This window comes from Temnothorax longispinosus, chromosome 1 (genome assembly GCF_030848805.1).
Source record: "Temnothorax longispinosus isolate EJ_2023e chromosome 1, Tlon_JGU_v1, whole genome shotgun sequence".
Classification (NCBI taxonomy): domain Eukaryota; kingdom Metazoa; phylum Arthropoda; class Insecta; order Hymenoptera; family Formicidae; genus Temnothorax; species Temnothorax longispinosus.
The window spans coordinates 7,848,619-7,871,413 of record NC_092358.1 but is presented as its reverse complement, the minus strand read 5'-3'; the positions used below and the strand labels follow the sequence as shown (position 1 = coordinate 7,871,413).

Genomic DNA, 22,795 nt, shown 5'->3' with positions numbered 1-22,795 from the left:
GAGGTAGAGCAAATAGCGAGACAGGCGAGTGTTCCGGATCGAATTAGAGTTGCATTTTCATTTACTGTAATTTAGACTGCGACCGAAAGTAGGTAATAACATGACGACGATTGACCAATAATTGACCGCCATAAGAAGGTTCCGGGATTTTTTATACTCGCAATGAACAAATAATATACCATGCAGAAACTTCGCGGACCCTTGGCAACAGCGAGCGGAAACGATAGATTTATTGACTTAATTCTCGGAATCGTTATGACTAGCAATAAGTTTACGATGCACCGCGAACACAGCGTGATATAGCGGCTTACGTTCGGTCCTATCTTGATTACATTTGAAATTAACGCGCGTTTTAATCATCGATCGCCGCAGAAGTTCCGAGAACGGCTCAAGTTTCGTTATGATAAGCGTTGAAAAGATGATCGATAAAATGTCGCGATGCCTATACTCTGAGTGCGTTCTGTTTCACGCATATGATGCGCATAATGCATCATTTATCCTTGTTTAACATTCAATGGACAACAAAAGGATAAATGATGCATTATGCGCATCGTGCGTGAAACGAAATGTACCCTATGAATCTATCGCTATTTTTAAGCTATTGTAATCTCGAACAATATCTTTTTATGCGAAAAATATAAAAATTATTAACTCATTTATCAATGCTAAAAAGAATCAATAAATCTTCTTTCAACGAAATAATATTTTGTACAAAATTTGCAGTCACCAAAAGTAAGCTGAATAATCAAATGACCTATCTACATGGTGAACTTCTATAACTCACGACTATTTTTATACACAATAACATTAACTTAAAAATACTAGAATATTTTATTAAAGTTTTGTGCGATTAAAACTTTATCAAGTTTTACTGTAATAATTAATGAGTATCTTTCTCGACTTTCTTATTTGTGCAATAATAACTGTTAATTGCATCGTTAAAATGTGCTAGCGAAATGATAAACGAACGAATAGATTCGATAAATATCACGAACTTCCTTCATGAAAGGTACATTACATTCTCGCTTTAACTGACTCATCGAAAATTGCATTTCAATAATATTATTATTGTTTGGAAACAAATTTCTTCTACCCGCTTACAGAGCTTTCGTTAGGTCTGTTCTATTTAGCTGAACTTCTTGCACGATTCATCTTTCCCCTTTCTCTTTTCACGTTGGAGGGAAAAAGAGAAAAGATAAACTATGCAAGAAGTTCAGCTAAAAAGAACAGGTCTATTGTTCGTACTTTACCTTATCCTTTACTTTCAAATTACATTTTCCTACAGCGAAAATGTAAAGTTTTATCTTAAATTAAGCGCAGAAACTTATAGATTAAGGGGATCCTAAAGCCGTCTGTAATACCGGCTTTTTTTCTTAGCACTAATCTTTTAATTGACTTTATAGAAATGCAAAATTCTTGTCTAGAATTAAAGTACGCATCAAAATCTAGGTCATGGTGGTCAAATTTATATCGAAAACGAAAAAAAATTAATATTTTTGTTAATTTTTGGTATACGTGACGACAATATTTGCTTTGTACAAAAATTCCACGATAAATATCCACAAAATTAGACCGGCATGACCTAGGGACAACATTTAAGAACAATATCGTGCAATTAGATCTAAGATTGAAAACCTAGAAAAAAAGATTACTTTATATAACTTTTATATGTGCAAAAGCACATTCAGGTTGACAGGATAAGCAATATTGCGTGTGGCAAGAGATGGCGCAGTAATCGAACAAAGACAGATGCCTCTCGTTAGACAAGGACAGATATAGATATATGACAAGAAAACAGAATTAGAAATGTTGACATTACCGACGTCTAGGAAGTTCAGCCTTCACTTTAGGATCCCCTTAACAAGAGATACAGAATTAACTAAAAAGGTCATAGTTTATTTTTATTTTTAAAACAAATCTAGATTTTGAAATATGAGTTATCAAATTTAACTCAAATTTGTGATAAAAAATAACTTGCTTGTTGAAAAAGCTAGTAATCCTAAAGATTCTGACACTACAATATAATACGTACACAGGATGATATACATACGACAGAACGATTAAGAAGTACTGATAAAATTAAATAACACATTTATAGATAGCATAGGTTTGTAAGGATTCTTATTTTTTATTTTCTTTTGTTTTTGAGCAACTAATAAATTTAAGAAAATTACAACTAAACTACATTAAGTGTAATCACTGATAGTCTTATATTCATACATCTAAACACAAATCAAGAATTATTTTTAATTTGTACTACATATAATACTTATTTGCTTATAAATTCTTACATATATAAAAATTAAAAGTTATAATTATAGAAAAGGAAAAACCATGTTTATTAATTAAATAAAAATATATTCTTATTCTGTATTATGCATATTATTTTATGAATCACTACCAGCCAACGTAAATTTATCTGTCATAAGTAGTGACGAAAACAACTGATGAGTGCTGATTTCAAGAATTTCACTTTTCTCAATCAATTCCAGTATCTTATTTAAATCTTCTTGCAATAGATTTTCAAATTCTGTAACTTCCTTAATGTCTTGCCAAATATCTAAATATCTAATTTTGCCAAATATTTTTCTAAAAATTTTGCATTACACAAAGACGCAAGCTGCATAAGTTCTACAGCATTCTCAATCGTAAGACTGCGTAACAAATAATGTTCACATGTCAATTTCAAAGCTAGTACATCATAGTTATCAGCTGTTGTCAATAATTTTTTAACCATGTCGTAATCACATTGTCTTATTGAGCCAATTATAATATAATTAAATCTGTTTAAAACATTTCTACCTTATTATACGTTACTAATTCATTTCAGTCACATCTCTTTTTATTCTATCATGTATAAAGTAAACATTCTTAAAGTAACTATACCGTTAGTGCACAATTTTTTTTACGTAACATTTATTTTTTATTAACTGATTTTTTTTCTGAAACCGTTTTATTTTTAGACCGAAACTCATCAAAAGGCAAGTCTTCAAAATATGTCACGTCTTCTGAAACTTTATTTGAAGATGGTAGTGAATTCAAACGTATAGTTTTATTTATCAGATTACAAAAAAATTCGAACTTGCAATGTATTATAAGCGTATCTCTATCTAACAGACGGTTATTAAAGTGGTTATCCAACAGGATATCAATTAACAATGTGTTATTCGATATAGGACCTGATATGGATTTTGATGATACAACTTCTCCAGACGGTAGCATTACAGTAGTAATACAGAAAACGTTAAATGTATTATTAGTAAGTATATAAAAGAATAATGTATCAAAGTGCATGAGAGGAGTGCGTCGATTAACTTTCATTTGAATTACGTATTGACCAGTTTCTGGAAACGGTGAAGACATCATTGTCTTCACAGTATTACGAAGCCACATAAATTGATTAATTTTCCATGTATGGTCAAGTATACTCGTCTTAATCTGTGTTTCAGAACAGCTCTTAATATAAGAAGGTAATAATGGTGAAGATACTGTCTGCAACATCGAAATTGATTATTATTATTATTAGAGATTTTTGAGACACCTTATATATTTTTTTTATTATGACATACATTCGGAATAAAAGAGTTGAATGTGAATTGACAAATAAGAGGAGAAGACTTAAACGCAGCTATTTTCGTTGAGAAAATGTCAAGATTGATTCGTTATACATATAATGTCTTATGTGTTTTCTAATAACGTCCGGCATTAAAACATGTAGTCTACGAAGTTGAGAAAAGGACTGTTGAGAACTTACTTGCTTCTCTTCCATTTTACGTATTTGCTTTTTCGCTGAATCTTGATCAGACAAACTTAAATTCTTGCGTTTCTCTAATGGTATGCTTCGGTAACATTCCAACACCTTCCAGATAATGGCATAGCTGCGAATATATAACGTCATATAACGTCAAGCTAGATGCACAATTCTAGGCGATAGCAATAGCGATAGCGATAGCGAGAGCGAGAGCGATAGCGATAGCGACAAAATTTCCGATGAGTTGGAATTCTGTATCTATTGCCTTGTACAGCCAACCAATCAGCATTCAGATTTTTTCTGAGACACGCGTTTCCAGTTAATTTTATTAAAAATTAATAAACAGAATAATAAATTTCTTTCGCCAGTATATAGAATAACAATTAAAGCAATTTAAATCGACCGTGACTGGCAATATATAACGTCTTTTCGATATAAACATTGAAAAACTGTGAGCCAACTTGGTTTGTCGGATTCACACAGCACTTTTTCGGATCAATCATCGAGACATTTTAATTGTTAAAAATTAATGTTTCGAGTCTGCCATATATTTAGATTATATTTTAATGCTATTAGGACTGTTCGTTTTTGCTGCACTTCTGAACTAATGCAATAAGCAAGATGGAAACAAATATATTTTCTTTTATTCTAACTTATATTGTACTAGTTCGAGAAGTGCAGCGAAAACGAACAGGCCTATTGCTATCGCTATCGCTATCGCCTAGCATTGTGCAACGGCTATCAAGATGATGCGAGAAATAATACGAATTATTAATGTTTAAAATACTTTTTTCGATACCAATGATAAATAAATTATGCTTATGCAAAGAAGTTGCATTTATAAAATGCGCTTGGTTAAATTATGTGTTTAAAATGTTTCTATAACAGATAGCATCTAAAAACGTATAAATAATGTGGTATCATTAATATATTGAATACTGATTGTGCTCAAATTGAAAGTTTCGACACTGCAGAAGATTAATTAATTGTTATGTAATATATTTTTGTGAGTTGTGATGTACTACTTTGCAATGTCACTATAATTCTATTTTTCTTATTTATAATACATAATTATAATACATAAATAAAACTTTATTTTGCAGAATTTTAAAACAATTACACACACGACAAATTTTAAACATTAATAAACTATTGCGCATTGGGCAGAATTACTGTACCTTATATTAGTGAATGGAATGTACTGTAACATATTACAAATTTAGCAAAATTTAAGGGGTCAAGAGTTGGTTGCCCCCTTATCCAGTTTCAGTAACCAAATATGACGCTTTTCAACCAATCAGATTTATGTAAAATGCTTAATTGAATCCTGCACTAATTTGGCTCTGGAAACTGTAGAAATCAATCCACTGCTTTATAAAAGCTCCATGGAGCACAAAATATGTCCAGGTATATTTAAATAACAAAACCACAGACAAAAAAGATGAGTATAAGGTGTATTTTTGCTTTAAAGGTAGTCCGTTTTATTTTGCTATGAAGATAAAATAGACAAAAAAAAGATTTAAAATAATTTAATATCTTTTTTATCTGTAATTTGATTAAAATCTGATTAATAGGTAATAAATAGATTTATATATATATATATATTTCTAATAAATAAAAAAGCTCTACGTAAGAGATTCAGAGAAGCTTCTGTTCTCTTGCGATGCTTTTCACAACACATTATATGCGTTATAAACTTACAAAGAAAGCGAAAATGATTATTAACTTTTTTCGATAGTCGAGAAATTTGTTGTTTGACAGTAGTTCAACTCAAATTAAGGCAAGCAATTTATAATATTATCAATTAATATATCAGATGTGAGAAGCATCAAATTTAATTATCTAAAACTCGCAACATGCTAAAGACTAAAAAATATGGTCGGCTATCTGTCTTATTTTTAATGGGGCAATGTGTTCACACATTTCAATGACGAATTGTTCTTTTATACATAGATAATTAAGATAATGGTGCGTAACTACAAAAGAAAGACGGATAAGGTAGACATATTTAATAAAATTATACTAAAGTGGTTAAAAGAATAAAAATCGAACGAGAATCTTTTCACAAAAATAGCGTTAGAATTCGGAATAAATGTACGGGCTCTTACTCGCTATTGTAAAAAAGAGATCTACGAACAGCTACTTGATCCTACAATTTAAGAATCGTTTTCATATTGTCATCAAATTTTCATTTTAAAAATATATGTCAAGTAAATATATTATTATTTGTCTTAAATTATTTAGCATTTTCTATTTCACGCTGCTGAGAAAAAAGTAAAGGCTTTAAATGCCAAAAAATGGTTAAAAAATTGAGGGGACAAAAGAAACTCACCACATTGACTTTGCAACGGACTCAAAATCAATTTAATGCCACCGGATATAAAGAAAAGTCAGCTCCACGCAAGAATCCTATCAGAAAGTTTACACCTATTAATAATAATGAATATTTTTCGCAATAAATTCTTCACAGTTAGATAGTTATATCGAATTGAGAGGTTTAATTATGGGAAAGGAGGGAATTTTACTACCCCAACGGGAACTGTGTTGTAAATCTGACAAAGTCGGTGACAATTTAGTCGGTGCGCAGTTTACTAAGTTGGAAAAGATATGTGTAATACACAAAACATATAATTATTAGGCTACTAAGATCCGAGCTCGGACCGTAAATGGCGCTTTAATCTAATTTAATTGTATATCATAACAGTCGTATATATTTCTTTTATTATTTATTATATATTACTTAATATGTTTTTTATTATGTGGACAGATAACCCCTCGAATGTGGCCAGATAGCCCCGCATACGGGGCCATCTGTCTACGCTCGACTTGCCTACTTAAAAAATTTATCTCTTTAAAATGTTAAAAGATGAACGATTCTAATTACGTTTTTTTATTAATAGAAAGCTTGAAAGGTTACACCATTAAAATGTTCAGCCAAATATTTTTAGTTTTTCAGTAAAAAACTTTAAAAAAGCATAAATTGTAGACAGGCACTCCTCTACTCCATGATGTGGTCTCATAAGTTAAGATGTTTAATGTGAGACAGGTGCCATATATGAGACCCCAAGCTATTTTACAAACGCGACTACTTTTTTTATATTATGTTACCTTCGTAGTTCTCGACGGTGTCATGTGCTCAATGTTTCATACAATTGCATTAATTCCGTGTATTGTTGTTGCAGCTGTGCGTCGCGCATGAATCGTGCCTCTATGAGCGATAATGACCAAACGGCGGTTCTACATATTGCTGAGAGATCTGGCAGAGTGCTTCTCAGTGAAAGCCGGACCGTGTACTTGCCATTGAAGAACCAGGAGTGAGAAGATTTGAACTAGTTCTCGCATTATTCGTCTGAAGTAAGTGGAACTGCCACTCAAGCCAATTTTTCCTGCTCCAAAAATTGTCTCACTATGGACGTAAGTGCGTCTACGGATACACATTAGTAGATCGAGGTTTGTGCAACAATTTTAGTGGTATTTGCAATACCCGATATGACCCATCCTTATACATATAACGTTTTCTTCTGTGCCACAGATTCCCGCGGGCCACTCTTCCGCAATCTGTCCTGCAGGATGGACGCATACTTAGATCTCCGTTCCAAGCAGCAGGTCGATCAGCTAGTTAGCGTTGCACTCTGGATCAGCCAGTGTTAAGCAGTCACCTGTCAGGTGAGCCCATGGCTGGTAGCTCACTTCTGTCGCGCCGATATATATGTGGTCAGCCGGGGTAGAATGAGCGCATTCACCGACATCGCTGTATCTTCGTTAAGGGGGCATATAGGTATCTTTCTCGAACTAAAAAAATAGCATATTCCTTGTCATTGCGAAGTTAACAAATGATAATTCGTATAGAAGGTTATTGTTGCAATTTATTTTTAAAAAGTAAAAAATAACAAGCCAAATAGCGCGCGCAATGCGCGCGTCTGTGATGTCTAATAACTAGAAAAATATAAGGTATAAATGTGATAGTTTACGATTTAACACATTTTTGGAAACTTTGAACCTTTGAAGATTCCTACCTTCGAAGATTCCTTCGAAGTCTTTTGAAGCATCAAAGCTTCGATCTTTCGAAACTTTGTTCCTTCGAAGTAAATCCTAGCTTCTGCAAAGGTATAGCATATATAAAAAAGCAAAGCATTTTTATCAATCACGTAACGTCAAATATGGAGTCCGATTTCTTCGATGTAACGACAAAAAGCAGTACCGGCAGATTACACTATTATTTTTAAATGATTTCTAACCAAATTTATAAGTTTTATTGACATATTATTTTTATTTTTAATAGCATATATACTTGCAGGAAGGTAAAATAAGATACCTGTTAAAGTTTTAGCCCTTAATATTAATATTAACAGGACGCTTATCGCAATTTTTTATTTTTAATTTAATAAGATAGAAAAAATTTTATAACTATCTAACAAACAGTAATACAGCATTGCTCCATAAGAGATTTTTGTAGTAAATTTACCGCTCTACAAAAAAGATCTCTTATCATTTTTTCATAAATTCTACCGTTCAAAAGATATTCAAAGTTAAAGTTTGATAAATTTTATAAAACTTGTTTTTGCTTCTTATGAATTTTGTATCATATCGACTATCAAAAATTATAAAATAATCAATACATATTTTTGTAGAAAATTTAACGATCTATAAAAAAGGTCTCTTATATTTTTTTCATAAATATAACCATTTAGACGATATTAAGATTTAAATTTATAACATTTATTTATAAATATTAACAAAGAAAGCGTTTTAAAAAATAATCTACGTTTGAAAACTAGGATTTATAAATATAATAAAGTAAGTACATTGTATTACTTTAAATTCAATCTGTGTATAATACAAATACAATATCTAAAAGTATATGCAAACGTACAGCATAAATAAAAAAAACAAAAAAATTTTCATGACGTAACGTTACATACAGACTCCGACTCCTTAGACGTAATGACAAAAAGCAGGACCGGCCAGTTTAACTATTACTTTTAGATAATTTTCAACAAAATTCATGCTTTTTCTGGGTATACCATTTTCATTATATAAATTAAAACGTTTATTAGCTTCTCGTAGGCTAATTAAATATTGTCGAAAACAACATTTTAAAAGACGATTAATCTATGCTTGAAAGCTAAGATTCACAAATAATAACGAAATAATAAACATATAAAACTGTGTTATTTTAATCTCGATATTTGTGTAATACGAATACTATTTCTTAAGTAATATATCAGAATTATGTCATAAATACGAAGCAAGAAATTAATTCAGAAATTTCCATCAACGACGTAACGTCACATATGCATGGGGTCCAATTTCTTCGAAATAATGACAAAAATCAGGATCGGCCAATTAAATTATTACTATTATTAAATGTTGCCATGATTTATGCGTTTCATGAGCATATTGTTGTCATTATATAAATTAAACTATTTATTATCTGTTTATAGGTTAGATGAAAATTTGCGAAGACAACATTTTTCGTACGAACTTTTAAAATGTTATCTTCAAATTTTTAAGTAGTCTACGAATAGGTAATGAACTCTTCAATTTATATAATGAGAAAGATATGCTCATGAGACGCATAAATCTTGGTAATATATAATAATAGTAATAGTTCAATTGGCTGATCTCGATTTTTGTCATTACAGCGAAGAAATTGGACCCCATATGTGTCATTACTTTGTTGATATTTCTAAATTAAGTTCATGCTTCCATATTTATGCTATATTTTCATTTTTTCTTTAAAAATAATGTTTGTATTATGTATAAATTACGATTAAAGAAGTAACAATATATTTATTAATGTCAATAGTATCTAATTATAAATATAATCCAATATTAACTGTCCTCATGTTAATTGTATGAAAACAAGAATAGATCATTATTAATCTGAGATAAAGATTAGTCTATTGAGAAATGTACAAATTAACAGAATTTGTATGATTTAATGCAATGAAGCAAATCATATAGAGAAGACCCTTTTTATTACAAAGCTTATATTTAAAATACTGGTACCGGTCCTCCTAATGTGTAATATATAAAAAGAAATTTTGTTCTGGTTTTATACATTACATATCTTTAAACAAATTGGTACCGGTCTCGGCAAATTACTTTTTATATAAAAAAATATCGAGTCGGACCCAATATGTGACAAATGTCTCGATATATATCACTACGTCTCCGAAATGGTACTGATATCTACCGAACCATAAAGATATATATGTCGTAGGCTTTTAGAAAAATCAGCCCGTTAGCTAAAATCCCAGGAACTTAGCTAAACGCTGGCCAGTAGAATAATCAACCGTGAATTAGTGTAATAGCCTAGTAAATTCAGCTTCTTAGTCTAAAAGCCGGCTGTTAGCCTAACGGCCTGACACGCTTTGGGCAGTTAGAAAAATGATCATTGAATAGCATCGCGAATGTAAACAAAACATTTAAACAGATTCGGAGAATTTAAATATAATATATGACAAGGTCATAACGGCTATATAATTATACTTTTAATATTTGTTATGACTTACATGTCATTGTTTTTAATATTGACTCTTTAGATCAGTTCAATTTGAATTCAAATGGCAGAAGAAGCTCGCTTTTCATTCTTAATTTTTTATTGAATTTTATCTACTGACTACTCACCTTATAATTTGACGTGCAATACTTACATTATAGTCTTTTGCGATTTCTGCATGACTACCAATTATTATTTCATTTCATTATTGACGATATAAGAATATGTAAGCATACTAAATCAGTTTCATTTAATTCACTTAGATATTAATTTATTATTTATCTATTTTTTTTGTTTGCGCATTATCCATATTAATGTCCATCCATTATCCATTGTCTTCTTCTTTTGTCTATTCTGCCTTTTTATAACAATTTTATAACAAACAAAGTTTTTTTATATATTTCTACCATTTTAATAAATAATTGAAAAAAAGCTCTACGCGTAAGAGATTCAGAGAAGCTTCTTGTTCTCTTGCAATGCTTGCAATGCTTTTCACAACATTATATGCGTTATAACACAGGTAGCACATATACGTTTCAGAAATGTTTAATAAGTGTTTTTCCGAAACGATTTATAACCGATTTCTAGAAACGTTTCTCATGAGTAAAAATGTCCATTCAAAAAACGTTTGATGGAATGTTTCTTTTCCGATAAAATAACGTTTAAAAAACTTATAGAAACGTTTTGTTTTAATGATAAAGACATTTTAGATAAAGACATTTAAAATTCCTACTTTTCATGTCTTTTGAACGTATTTATGACGTCATTGAGACATGCGTGAGAATGTTCTAGAAGCTTTATGCATATACCATCTATGACGTCTATTCTTTTTCGAAGAAATTCCTGAACTGGTGCACATTCGTGCAATAAGTTAAAGTGAAAATGGCGATTACATCGTCACGTATTCAACCGCCGAAATTATTCGAGAGGGCTTAAATAACACGAAAGACAGACGGAAAAACATGTAAAAACATTTATAAGAAACATTTTAGACAGAAAAACATATAAAAGCAATATAACACAGTAAAAAATTTTGTGTACCAAATGTCAATAAAAGTCCACTCTAAATTTTGTGTTAAAATAACTCATTCATCGTGTTACTTGTTGACATTTAGAAATGTTATATCAATATTTTTTGCAAGTTATTTTTACATTATTGTAAACATACATTGTAAAAAATGTCGATATAACATTTCTAAATGTCAACAAGTAACACGATGAATGAGTTATTTTAACACAAAATTTAGAGTGGACTTTCATTAACATTAAATTTTTTACTGTGAAAGGCTGATCTACAATGTGCTTTTTGCTTTCTGTTTTCTGCTCTTAACCTCTTTGCGACTATCTCGTATTTCGCAATTCCGTTGCGTAACGTGATGTTTCTTGTCTCTTCTGAAGTTCGTCAAATTTTATCTTGGGCGACAGAGGACAAAAAACATCGCGTTACGCGACGGAATTGCGAAATACGAGATAGTCGCAAAGAAGTTAAGGGCCAATTTCACAGTCTCCGATTAACTTTTGATTCTCCGATTAAACTCACTCTGCATCTCTTTCTAACTGTCTCCCTTAGAAAGAGACGAAATCGTTTTTGGCGTAGCCAGAATATTTAAAGTGGTCCGGGGGTAGGTCTTTTAGTATAAGGGTGTCTTCTGCAGGGTGTATCGGATAGGTCTTTTATGTATTTTATGTGTGGCACTTAGAACTTGCTCTGTGCCAAAGGAGAAATGGGACAAATCGTTTTTAATGTAGCCAGAATATTTAAAGTGATCCGGGGGTAGGTTTTTTTAGTATAAGAGGGTGTATCGGATAGGTCTCCTATGTATTTTGTGTGTGACACTTAGAAATTGCTCTATCGCGTCGATTTAATTCCGGGGAGAGAAGGGTTTTTAATGTTCCAACTTTAGCTTCCAACAATAGCTGTGTTTTAAGTCCGACTGTGATCGGCGCGCAGTAATAAGTTGGAATATATATGTATATGTATTATAATAATACATATATACACGGAAATTAATAGCCACGGAAATTGAGCTACCTAAGATCTAAGCTTAGACCGAAAACGGCGCCGCTTGTTATATCTTATTCGATTGTGTATCATAGCGGTCTTGTTTTCTCTTATTTTATAATAATGTTCTTAAGATTTTATCCAGGAAATCTTCTTGAATCTTCTATCAGAAATCTCGAATCTTTACAAACGCAAGAGATCACCTTCAACTTTATCGGGTCCGATACACGTGCCTTTTGTGACGCTCGTGCCGGTGTGACTCGTGACATCAACTTCGGAATTGTGCGTAGAAAAGAAGTCGGCATAGAAATAGCGTCAATCTCGCGCAGAAAAGTCGGGCAAAGATCATAAAGATCAAGATATAATCCAAAATACGTGTATCGGCGACAGCCTTCGGCGAAAAGATCAGACATTCAAATGGACATTCAGATGGTAAACGAACATATATATATGCCGTATACATGTGCGTACGTGCGAACGTACACGGGATAATGTCAAGATACGATCGGCCTGAAATTCACACTTCATCTTTGATTCACCGTACAATCGGCTCTTTTCTCACATATGAATAAAGCACAGCATATCTCATAATTTTTATTTTAATGACAGATTCCTAACAGAAGTAGATTTTTTAGCGGAAATGTATCAAGGCACGTCATATATCTTTCGCGAAAGGCAAGTAATAAAACTATATTCTTTAGTTGTTTTTAAGTAAACTCTACTTTGATAGAATTTTATTTTAATATATTTAAGAAGGTTGTAAAGAGAATGCAAAATGTTGAGAACAGTGCATGAAATTTATAATATAATTTTCTTTACAAATAATGGTTATATGTGAATTTTTTCACATTTTTTTATCGGCCATCGGCCATCGCGGTGACATATGCGGCTTCGTGGTCCTTCTCGCCGATAACGACGTCGAACTCGACGACCTCGCCATTTCCCACGCTGCGCACGGCCTTTCTCGGGTTGTTCTTGACGATGGCCGATTGATGGACGAATACCGCCATTAACAAGCAATTATGCAAACGATCGAGAGAGATAGCCTTCCCACTCTCGTACTTCTCACGGGATGTTGTGCTTTGTCCCACTCCCACTAACTTCTCCTCAGTTAATAGCGGACCAATCAAGCGTCATCAGGCGGTCCCTTAATTCTTACTGGAGGAATTTATTCGTACTCATTTTTACGGATTAGAATTCTTGAACTTGGCACCGAAATCGAAAGTCTAATTCCCGGTTGTATTTTGACCCACCCTGTATAATTTTAAAATCTGAATTATTTATGAAACCAATATAACATTAATACCTTTTTAAAATTAATTAACTTTAATATCTTATCTAATATTTTTTTTAAACTAATTAAGAAAAATTAATATCTTAAAAATTTTAGGCAAGATATACTTTTGTAAAAAAAAAGGTATTTGATATGCATATTCAAAAACTTCTAATAAACAATTCTATGCTTGGAAATAAGAATATTAAATCTAAATATAAAAATATAAAAAAATATCAAAATATATATTAAGAAAATGAAATTAAAGTATAATTAATGATAATGCCAATCTCGTTAAAACCTCTTTAAAGTAGACGAGAAAATCACTGTCCATTATATCCATGATTGTCTTAAAATTATTTTTTTTTTACTTGTAAACTTGATAAATAAAGAAAACAATAAGAAGCCTTAAAACCGATTGCGACATTATTATCAAATCTAAAAATGCGTCACATTATATTTAATAAATATTATATCTAACTATATCTATACTATATTTACATATAGTCGGAATTTTTTTCGAGAAAGTGTGTTAAATATTTAACTATTAATTATGGCGTAAGTATTAATTGTTACGTTCGAGTAAAAAAACGCCAGTTTTTTTCGATTAATTTTTTATTCTTACGCTGTCAATTTTATTAAGTATGTCCTACGAATCTCTTCGTAACTGTGATTTAAGCAAATCAGGCTAGTACGAATTGCAGTTAATATGTTAAATAAAGATAGAGTTTAATAAAGATAAATAAATATAGAAATATAGAAATTTCTGAAAAATGTAATTTTAATTACATATGTAAGATCTATTTTATTATTACGAAGTCATTATTCATTGCTTCTACTGTATATTCTATCTAATATATTTGAGCATTACGTTCGAGTATTATATAAAAAAGTTTCTTTCTTTATTACATGAAATAAAATTGAGACACACCATTCACACACTAAAAGAAGCGAGTGGTTTATCGTTCAAACTTCAAAGAACAAGTGCTTACGGAAAAACTTGAGGAATTATTTTTATCGATGTTTTCTCGATGTGTTTATCGAAGTTCTCTCATCAAATAACAATTATTAAGTACTATTCTTATCTTATATATACTGTTACCATGCAATGTACTTCTATTATTATTTGCGAAAGAGATCGCAATGCCGACTCTAGTCGTCGTGATAAACAAGAATCCCGCATAATTACGATAATAATTAATGATGTACGAATTCAATTTTAATTTCGTCGAAACTGTTAAACTTTCTCGAAAAAAATTCCGACTATATGTAGAAATATTTATTAAATATAATGTGACGCATTTAGATTTGATAATAATGTCGCAATCGGTTTTAAGGCTTCTTATCGTTTCCTTTATTTATCAAGTTTACAAGTGAAAAAAAACTCATTTTAAGACAATCATAGATATATAATGGACAGTGATTTTCTCGTCTACTTTAAAGAGGTTTTAACGAGATTATCACGGCATTATCATTAATTATACTTTAATTTCATTTTCTTAATATATATTTTGATATTTTTTTCTACCATAGATTTAATATTCTTATTTCCGAGCATAGAATTGTTTATTGGAAGTTTTTAAATACGCATATCAAATATATTTTTTTTTTTTTACAAAAGTATATCTTGCCTAAAATTTTTAAGATTTTAATTATTCTTAATTAGTTTTTTTTTTAATATTAGATAAGATATTAAAGCTAATTAATTTTAAAAAGGTATTAATGTTATATTAGTTTCATAAATAATTCAGATTTTAAAATTATACAGGGTGGGCCAAAATACAACCGGGGGATCTTCGGAAGAATCATAGCGTTTCCCGGGGCTTCCCAGTCAAGGCACTGCACCGTGAGGACCATCGTGGAGTTTTAGCCGGTAAAAATCCGGCACTCCCTTCGCCTTTCACGGAGGCGATGGGGTCTTCCCCCTCCCACAAGAGGGGGCTATCGGTCGAAAGGCCGGTAGTAGAAGATTTCTCCATGTAAAAAAAAAAAAAAAAAAAAGGGCCAAAGTACAACCGGGAAGGCATAGATTTTATTCAAAATAAGTCGATATAATAGAATACATTTTTTCGAATAAGGCCTTGTTTTCGAGAAAAGAAACTTGGAAAGTTAATTAAATAAATAATAAAATGATTACTACCATACCATAACAAATTTTGCAAATTACGCGTAAGTCGCTTAAACGTTAATTACATCAAAGCTATATCTTTAAGCCGCTTCCAACTCTCATCTTCTGCTATGTGCATGAATCGCATAATTAGTATGAAGCAATATACAGAGTATGGAGAGTACCGTGACACCGTAAAAGATTAATTGATACGGCAATTATACGCGCAATCGTAGCGAAATTTGCATCCCTCCGATCACGGGTAATCAGCGCTGGTAACAGATAAAGACGGAGAAAAATATTGATTGGTCTTTTTCGAACTTTCAAGAAATATGGCAATCTACAAGTTCAAAATCGTATGTTTCTCTATCTTCCGATCATTTGCGTATCACCCACGCTCGTGTGTGGAGAGCTGACGTTTACGTCATATCCTATGAGACGCGCATGGTAACGGATGGCCTTTGTTAATGATGTAATGATTCACGTATATTGTTTCCCAAACGTCGATTTGTCGTCCGGCGAATGGTGGTCTGAGTAGATAACCGAAGAAAATCACACGTGGAACTTCGATTAAGAAGTTTAATCGAAACTTCAGGCGGGGAGTTATTACCCGCAGAAGTCAGATAGATTAAAGATTAAATACCTAAGTACAGGGACAAATGATCTGATGACGTACGTGAAGATAACTTGTGATTATTTATAAGTAAGGATATCTTTGGCATTGAGTTGATTAACCAACGATCGATTCCATAAATATAACGTAACCGCGATTAAATTAGATTGCTCAAAGAAAACGAGTAATTTAAAAATAAAATTGATCACGACAAAAGCTCCTGCCCTAATTTCGATATTTATTTCTACACTGAGAAAAAAATTGGTTTTATGGATTAAGTTTGTATAGCTGTTGATCCAGTGGTTAATTCAACAATTATTAAGTTGCACTAAAAAAAGGTATGATTCAATCATGTCAACCATCAAAATTTTTTAATCAAGTATTAGTTAATGCAACTAATATTTAGTTAAACGTTAAACCAGCTATTTAGTTGAACGTATCGGACTAAATATTTTAGTTAGATAAAACACATTTTGCGTTTTTCAACAAATTTTTTTCCTCAGCGTAGAGGAGACTGGGGCTATGTGTCCACTCTTTACGCTTTTTTCAAGTTTATTAAAAAACTAATAAAGATATTTGGTTAAAATTTTAATGATATAACCTTTCAACCTTGCTATTAAAAAATACATAATTAGAATCGTTGATCTTTTAACATTTTAAAGAGGCGAATTTTTTAAGTGGACAAGTCAAGCGTAGACAGATAGCCTCATATGCGGGGCTATCTGTCCACATTCGAGAGGCTATTTGTCCACATAATAAAAAACACATTATTTATATTAATTTCTATACTCATTTATAATATTATTTATTATTAATATATAATATTGAAAAAATTGCCTAGTCATTGGAGTCAGAGAAGTAGTAGCCACTTTGTGTAGATTTTTTGACAAGTTTTCTGAGTAGAGCTGACTTTTCTTTATATACGGTGGCATCAAACTGATTTTGAGTCCGTTGCAAAATTAATGTGATGAGTTTCTTTTGTCCCCTCAATTCTTTAATCTTTTTTTTTTTTATTTGGGGCCTTTATTTTATCCTCGGCAGCGTTTGAAATAGAAAATACTCAATAATTTAAGACAAATAACTCATATATTTAAAAACAGTCCAATAAATAATAGGTTCGCCAGTACATAGATAAAAATAACGATTTAAAAATTACTCAACCCAACTTGCCATTTCTCATTTATTCTTCTTCACGACGTTTCGACCACAATTTGGTCCTTCTCAAGTGAGATGTTATAATTAATACAATACGCATCAATTACATCATGCGTCGCCAGACGTTATGTCCCAACTACATCGTGCGCACGCTAAAACTAAAAACAAATATGTCAAACTAAATGTGTCAAATATAAAAGCGGAAGGCATGTCAGAGTTAAAACGTAGAAGCTTACATGTTGGTTGCGTCGAAGGAGTGAGATTGTAAAATTTTGAAGTGTGGATACATTGCCCCATCAAAAATAGGACAGATAGCCTCGACCACGTTTTTCAGTCTTTAGCATGTTGCCAATTTTAGATAATGCGGAATTAAGATTTGACGCTTCTCACACCTGATAACTATATATTAATTGATAATATTATGAATTGTTTACTTTAATTTGAGTTAAATTACTGTCGCACAGCAAATTTTTCGACCGTCGGAAAATGTGAATAATTGTTTTCGCTTTTCTTTTAACGTATATAGCGTCTGCGAGAGGCATCGCAAGAAAACAAACAACATTTAAATATCTTATGTAGGGCATTTTTTAACTACTTGTTAGAATGGTAAAGACATCTGTCTCTTAAAACTTGAGATAGCAGTACTGTGGACACATAGCCCCTGTAGACAGATAGCCCCGGTCTCCCCTATACAGAGAAAAATAATCATTCCACAGCCAAGAAAAGCACTTACTTATTTTATTTTATTTCTTTTAAGTAAGTTTTCTTACAACCAGGAATATTTTCTTACTAATAGTTTTCAAATATCTTGACACAAGTCAAGAATATTGTTTTAAGTAAATCTAATACTTATATTAACTAATGACTTTATGGTAGATTTGCGGATATATAAGCTTACCAAATACTTAATCCGCAAATCTAGCATAAAGCCATTATAAGCATTAAATTTACTCAAAACAATATTCTAGTTTTCAAATACTTGTGTCAAGATATTTGAAAATTATTAGTAAGAACATATTCTTTGTTGTAAGAAAGAAAACTTACTTAAAAGAAGTAAAATAAAATAAGTAAGTGCTTTTCTTGGCAGGAGTACCTGTTAGCAGGGCGTATTGAAACACACAGGAATATACACAGCAGGTAATATTTATTAACTTGAACGAGAAACAAAAGTAAAGTGTGTTAACTGTGAAAAAGGCGCGAAGAGACACCCGTAGGCAATGAATAAAAGTAACTAGATAGTAGATACGATAGCGCTTCGGGCGCTCTAACGTGATTGGTCCGTGAACAAAACCGTGAATATACATATAATGATGATTTGATCGCGAACATATAAAGTACGGAAATTGTATTCTCAACACTCTCCCTCAATTTCGTGATTACATGGCTGGATTTTCAGTAGGACCAATCCCCATAGTTTCGCAGCAGTCCTCGTGTTTAGGTGATGAAAGTGCCTTTGTAAGCATATCCGCTGCCATTTCCTCAGTAGGAAGGTATCTTAGTTGAATCGTCCCTCCGGACAGGGCTTCACGAATGAAATGACAACGAATGTCAATATGTTTTGACCTGGCGTGATGAATAGGATTTTTAGCCAAATGGGCAGCGCCCATATTGTCGTTGTAAAGGGTAACAGTGGCTAGATTTCCAAGGCCCAGTTCCTTCAAAAACTGGACGAGGTAAACCGCTTCTTTGGCCGCATCGGTGAGTCCCAGATACTCTGCCTCCGTGGATGACAATGCGACCGTACGCTGTTTCCTTGATCCCCATGAGATTGCGGCACCAGCAAGAACGAATGCCATGCCGGTGTATGACTTCCTGTCAATTCTGCAATTTCCCCAATCGGCGTCGACATAGCCAACTAATCCTTCGTTGACTCTTGTGTAATTGAGACCATAATTTATGGTACCCTTCAAATATCTCAACACGCGCTTTGCAGCTGACCAGTGTGACTCGTTATAACAATCGTTGAACTGGCAAAGAACGCTCACGGCGTGTGCAATGTCCGGACGTGTTCCCATTGCGACATACATAAGGGCGCCGGTGAGTTCCTTGTAGGGTATATTATCTCTATTTTCGGTAGCGTCTTCCTTCAATAACTTTGACCCAACAACCAAAGGCGTCCTAGAAGGCTTGCAGTCGATCATGCCAAATCTATTCAGGATTTCACGAATGTAGCCGGCCTGAGATAGACAGATTTGCTTCTCTTCTTGACGAATCTCGATCCCCAAGCAGTATTTGGCTTCACCAAGATCCTTAATTTTGAATCGCTGCGACAGTCCTCTCTTAATTTGATCTGCTCTCCCTGAATCCTTGGATGCGATGATGATGTCATCCACGTATATTAAAACAAAGGTTTGATTGCCATTCTTGTCAACAAATACGCATGGATCCGACTTGATTGGAACGAGACCAAGTAGCTGAAGGACATCCTTAAGTGTCTCGTACCACTGACGTCCAGCTTGTTTAAGGCCGTAGAGGGCTTTGTTGAGTCGACAAACCCGGTTACCGTTAATCAATTGGGATAGCATCTTCTTGGCTTTAGATGCTAATTCGGTACCAGATTCCTGATGAATTATTCTTCTAAGCATTTCTTCAAGCAGCTCAGGCTTCGAAATGTAGATCTCCGTGTCTATGTTACTATTTAAGTAGGCCGCTTTCACATCAAGTTGCGTGATTTTTAAATCAGATGTAGCAGAAAGAGCGACCAGAAGTCTAAGTGATGAAAGTCGTGCGACCGGGGCAAACGTTTCGCGGAAGTCAACTCCGGGACGTTGTGAAAATCCCTTTGCAACCAATCTAGCCTTGCGACGCTCTAGCAGTCCGTCTGCGCCAAGCTTGTTGCGGAGAACGAACCTCGATCCGATGATTTTCGCGTCTGCGGGCATCTCGACGATATCCCACGTGTCGTTGTCGACCAAACACTTCATCTCTTCATAAATGGCGTCCTTTTATTCTTCAGCATCGTCGCCGGCTATAGCTTGCGAAAACGGAATCTCAGCCATGCACATACCAGAGAAAGCGTCGTACCAACCGTCCTCGTCGGAATCGCTTGCGACAGATGAGGTGGGATCCTCGTTTTGATGCGCCTCTCCACTCGACGAACCTTGATTTGCGTCAGTACGTACCATATTGTACTGTTTGCTTGGACGTCCTCGATTACCGGTGCGTATCAATCGGGGTCTTCCTGGCCCCCGTTTCTCGTGCGTTGTTTGCTCTACATCTGCATCGTCATCCTGCCTGATAGGTTGATCGTGCACGGAAGCGTCAGGTTCATCTATAGCGGCGTGTTCAATGTCTTCGCCTGTTCCTGGGTTGATGGCGATCTCCGTTGTAGTGGGATGGTCAACGTTCGGTGTCGCATCGCTGCAGGCCGTCCTGTCGTGGTTAGTGGTGTCCTCGCGCTCATTCTCTGAGGATTGTTCGTCAAAGAATTTGATGTCCCTTGAAATGCGAATTTTCTTTAAGCTCGGGATCCAAACGCGATAGGCCTTAGATTCGTTAGAATAGCCCACGAATATGCCCTCCGTCGCTCTGAGCTGGAACTTTCCTTTGTTGGGCACGTTATCTGTAACAAAAACTTTGGAACCGAAAATACGAAGGTGTTCGACATTCGGCTTCTTACCGGTCCATGCCTCATACGGAGTGCCCTGAACCAAATTTTTAGAGATGCATCTGTTGCGAATGTAATTCGCCGTTGCGATGGCTTCAGCCCAGAAGCTGTGCGGGAGGTTAGCTTGAGTGAGCATGCATCTTGCTGATTCGACCAGTGTTCTATTCTTGCGTTCAGCGACGCCATTCTGTTGTGGAGTGTAAGCGGTGGAGAGCCTACGCTGGATACCTTCCGTCTTGAAAAACGAATCCGAAGTCCTATTGCAATACTCGGTACCATTATCAGATTGAACGGCTTTAACCTTCAAGCCAGTCTGCCTCTCGGCAAATCGCACATACTCTATTATTTTGGAGGGTGCTTCGTCCTTGGATTTCAAAAAGAATACTTCGCACCATCGACTATAATCGTCGATCACGGTCATGAAATATCGTGCTCCTCCGTTAGATACAGTCCTCATAGGGCCGCAAACGTCCGTGTAAACGATTTGTAGCTTTTCGGACGATTTATCGACTCTCGTAGGAAAGGGTTGACGTGGCAATTTTGCGGCGAGGCATACCTTGCAATTACGGATTTGGTTGGTTTCCTTGAAGTCCATGCCGATGACGTTGCAGTTCTTATTCATCGCTCTCAAGTCTCCGTAGTTGAAATGACCAAAGCGTCTATGCCACAGTTCGTCTTCGTTTGATTTGATATTGACTGCGGCATTGGCCTCTTGATGGGAGGAGCTCAAGTAGAATAAATCTCCTCGTCGTTTGGCAATCATCTGGGCATTCCCCTGAATGTCTTGAATAACAGCGTGAGTTTTCTTAAAGACGACTTCATGGCCCTTGTCCACTATCTTTGCAACAGACATCAGGTTTGTTCTCAGCTCAGGAACGTATAAGGTATTTTCTAAGTTTATGGACTTATTAATCTTCTCGTGGCATGCTGTCAGTTCGACATCTCCTCTTGCTTTTACCTCGGCGGTAGATGCATTCGCCAATTTTATTTTACTGTCCGTATTTTGGAAACGCAGAAACGAGTCTCTATCGTTGCACAAGTGGGAGGTACAACCACTGTCGAGACACCAATCTTGATCCTCGGGCATAATTTTTGAACAGCTATCCTTGTTGGTAAAGAAACTAAGTTCAGTGCAGTTAGCCTTTGCTTCGGCCTTGACTTCAGCCTTCGCTTCAGCCTTTGCTTCATCCTGCTTCTTCTTCTTGGAGTAACATTCGGATTCTTTATGCCCTTGTTTTCTGCAAAAATTGCACTTATATTTTGGCTTCTTAAACGTTTTTGCCTTACCTGGATCATTGTTTGAATTATTCCGCGATCCTTTGGGATTTTGCTTGGCAAACATCGCTTTGGATTCGTTATGGTCCGATCTTCGGATTCTAGCATCATTCTCCTCGATGATCTTGATCTTGAGAGACTCTGCATCGGGTAGCGTATCGCGCGTCTCAATAGCGCACCGAAAGTTTTCAAAACAATCTGGCAGACTATAAAGCAGCATAATGGTAAGGAGATCTCCGTTCATTTCTACGTCCATCGCGTTAAGCTTGTCGACCGTATCGAAAAATTTTGAGAGATGCTCACGTACATCGCCATCGTCTGATAGCTTGTGTTGCACTAATTGCTTTAATAAAGTTGCCTTACGTGCCGGTCCCTTTGATGCGTAGGTGGCTTCTAGCTTTAACCAAATGTCCCTCGATGTCTCGCATCCGCGAATTTGCTTGAGTTCCGATGGGGAGATAGAGAGAATAAGATCAGATCTCGCCTTCCGATCCTGCGAAATCCAGG

At 34.2% G+C, this 22,795-nt stretch overlaps 2 long non-coding RNA genes across 2 annotated transcripts; one reads left to right on the top strand and one right to left on the bottom strand.

Moving 5' to 3' along the window:
* Window positions 1–1,444: 1,444 nt before the first annotated feature.
* Window positions 1,445–3,886, bottom strand: LOC139811467 (uncharacterized). The gene is made up of 2 exons (XR_011731640.1): window positions 3,755–3,886; window positions 1,445–3,492 (listed from the first exon to the last, which is right to left on the bottom strand). It is a non-coding gene; the product is annotated as an uncharacterized lncRNA (long non-coding RNA).
* LOC139811473 (uncharacterized) lies at window positions 3,127–8,061 on the top strand. Its single transcript, XR_011731643.1, has 3 exons — window positions 3,127–3,259; window positions 6,934–7,105; window positions 7,284–8,061. It is a non-coding gene; the product is annotated as an uncharacterized lncRNA (long non-coding RNA).
* The last annotated feature ends 14,734 nt before the right edge of the window (window positions 8,062–22,795 follow it).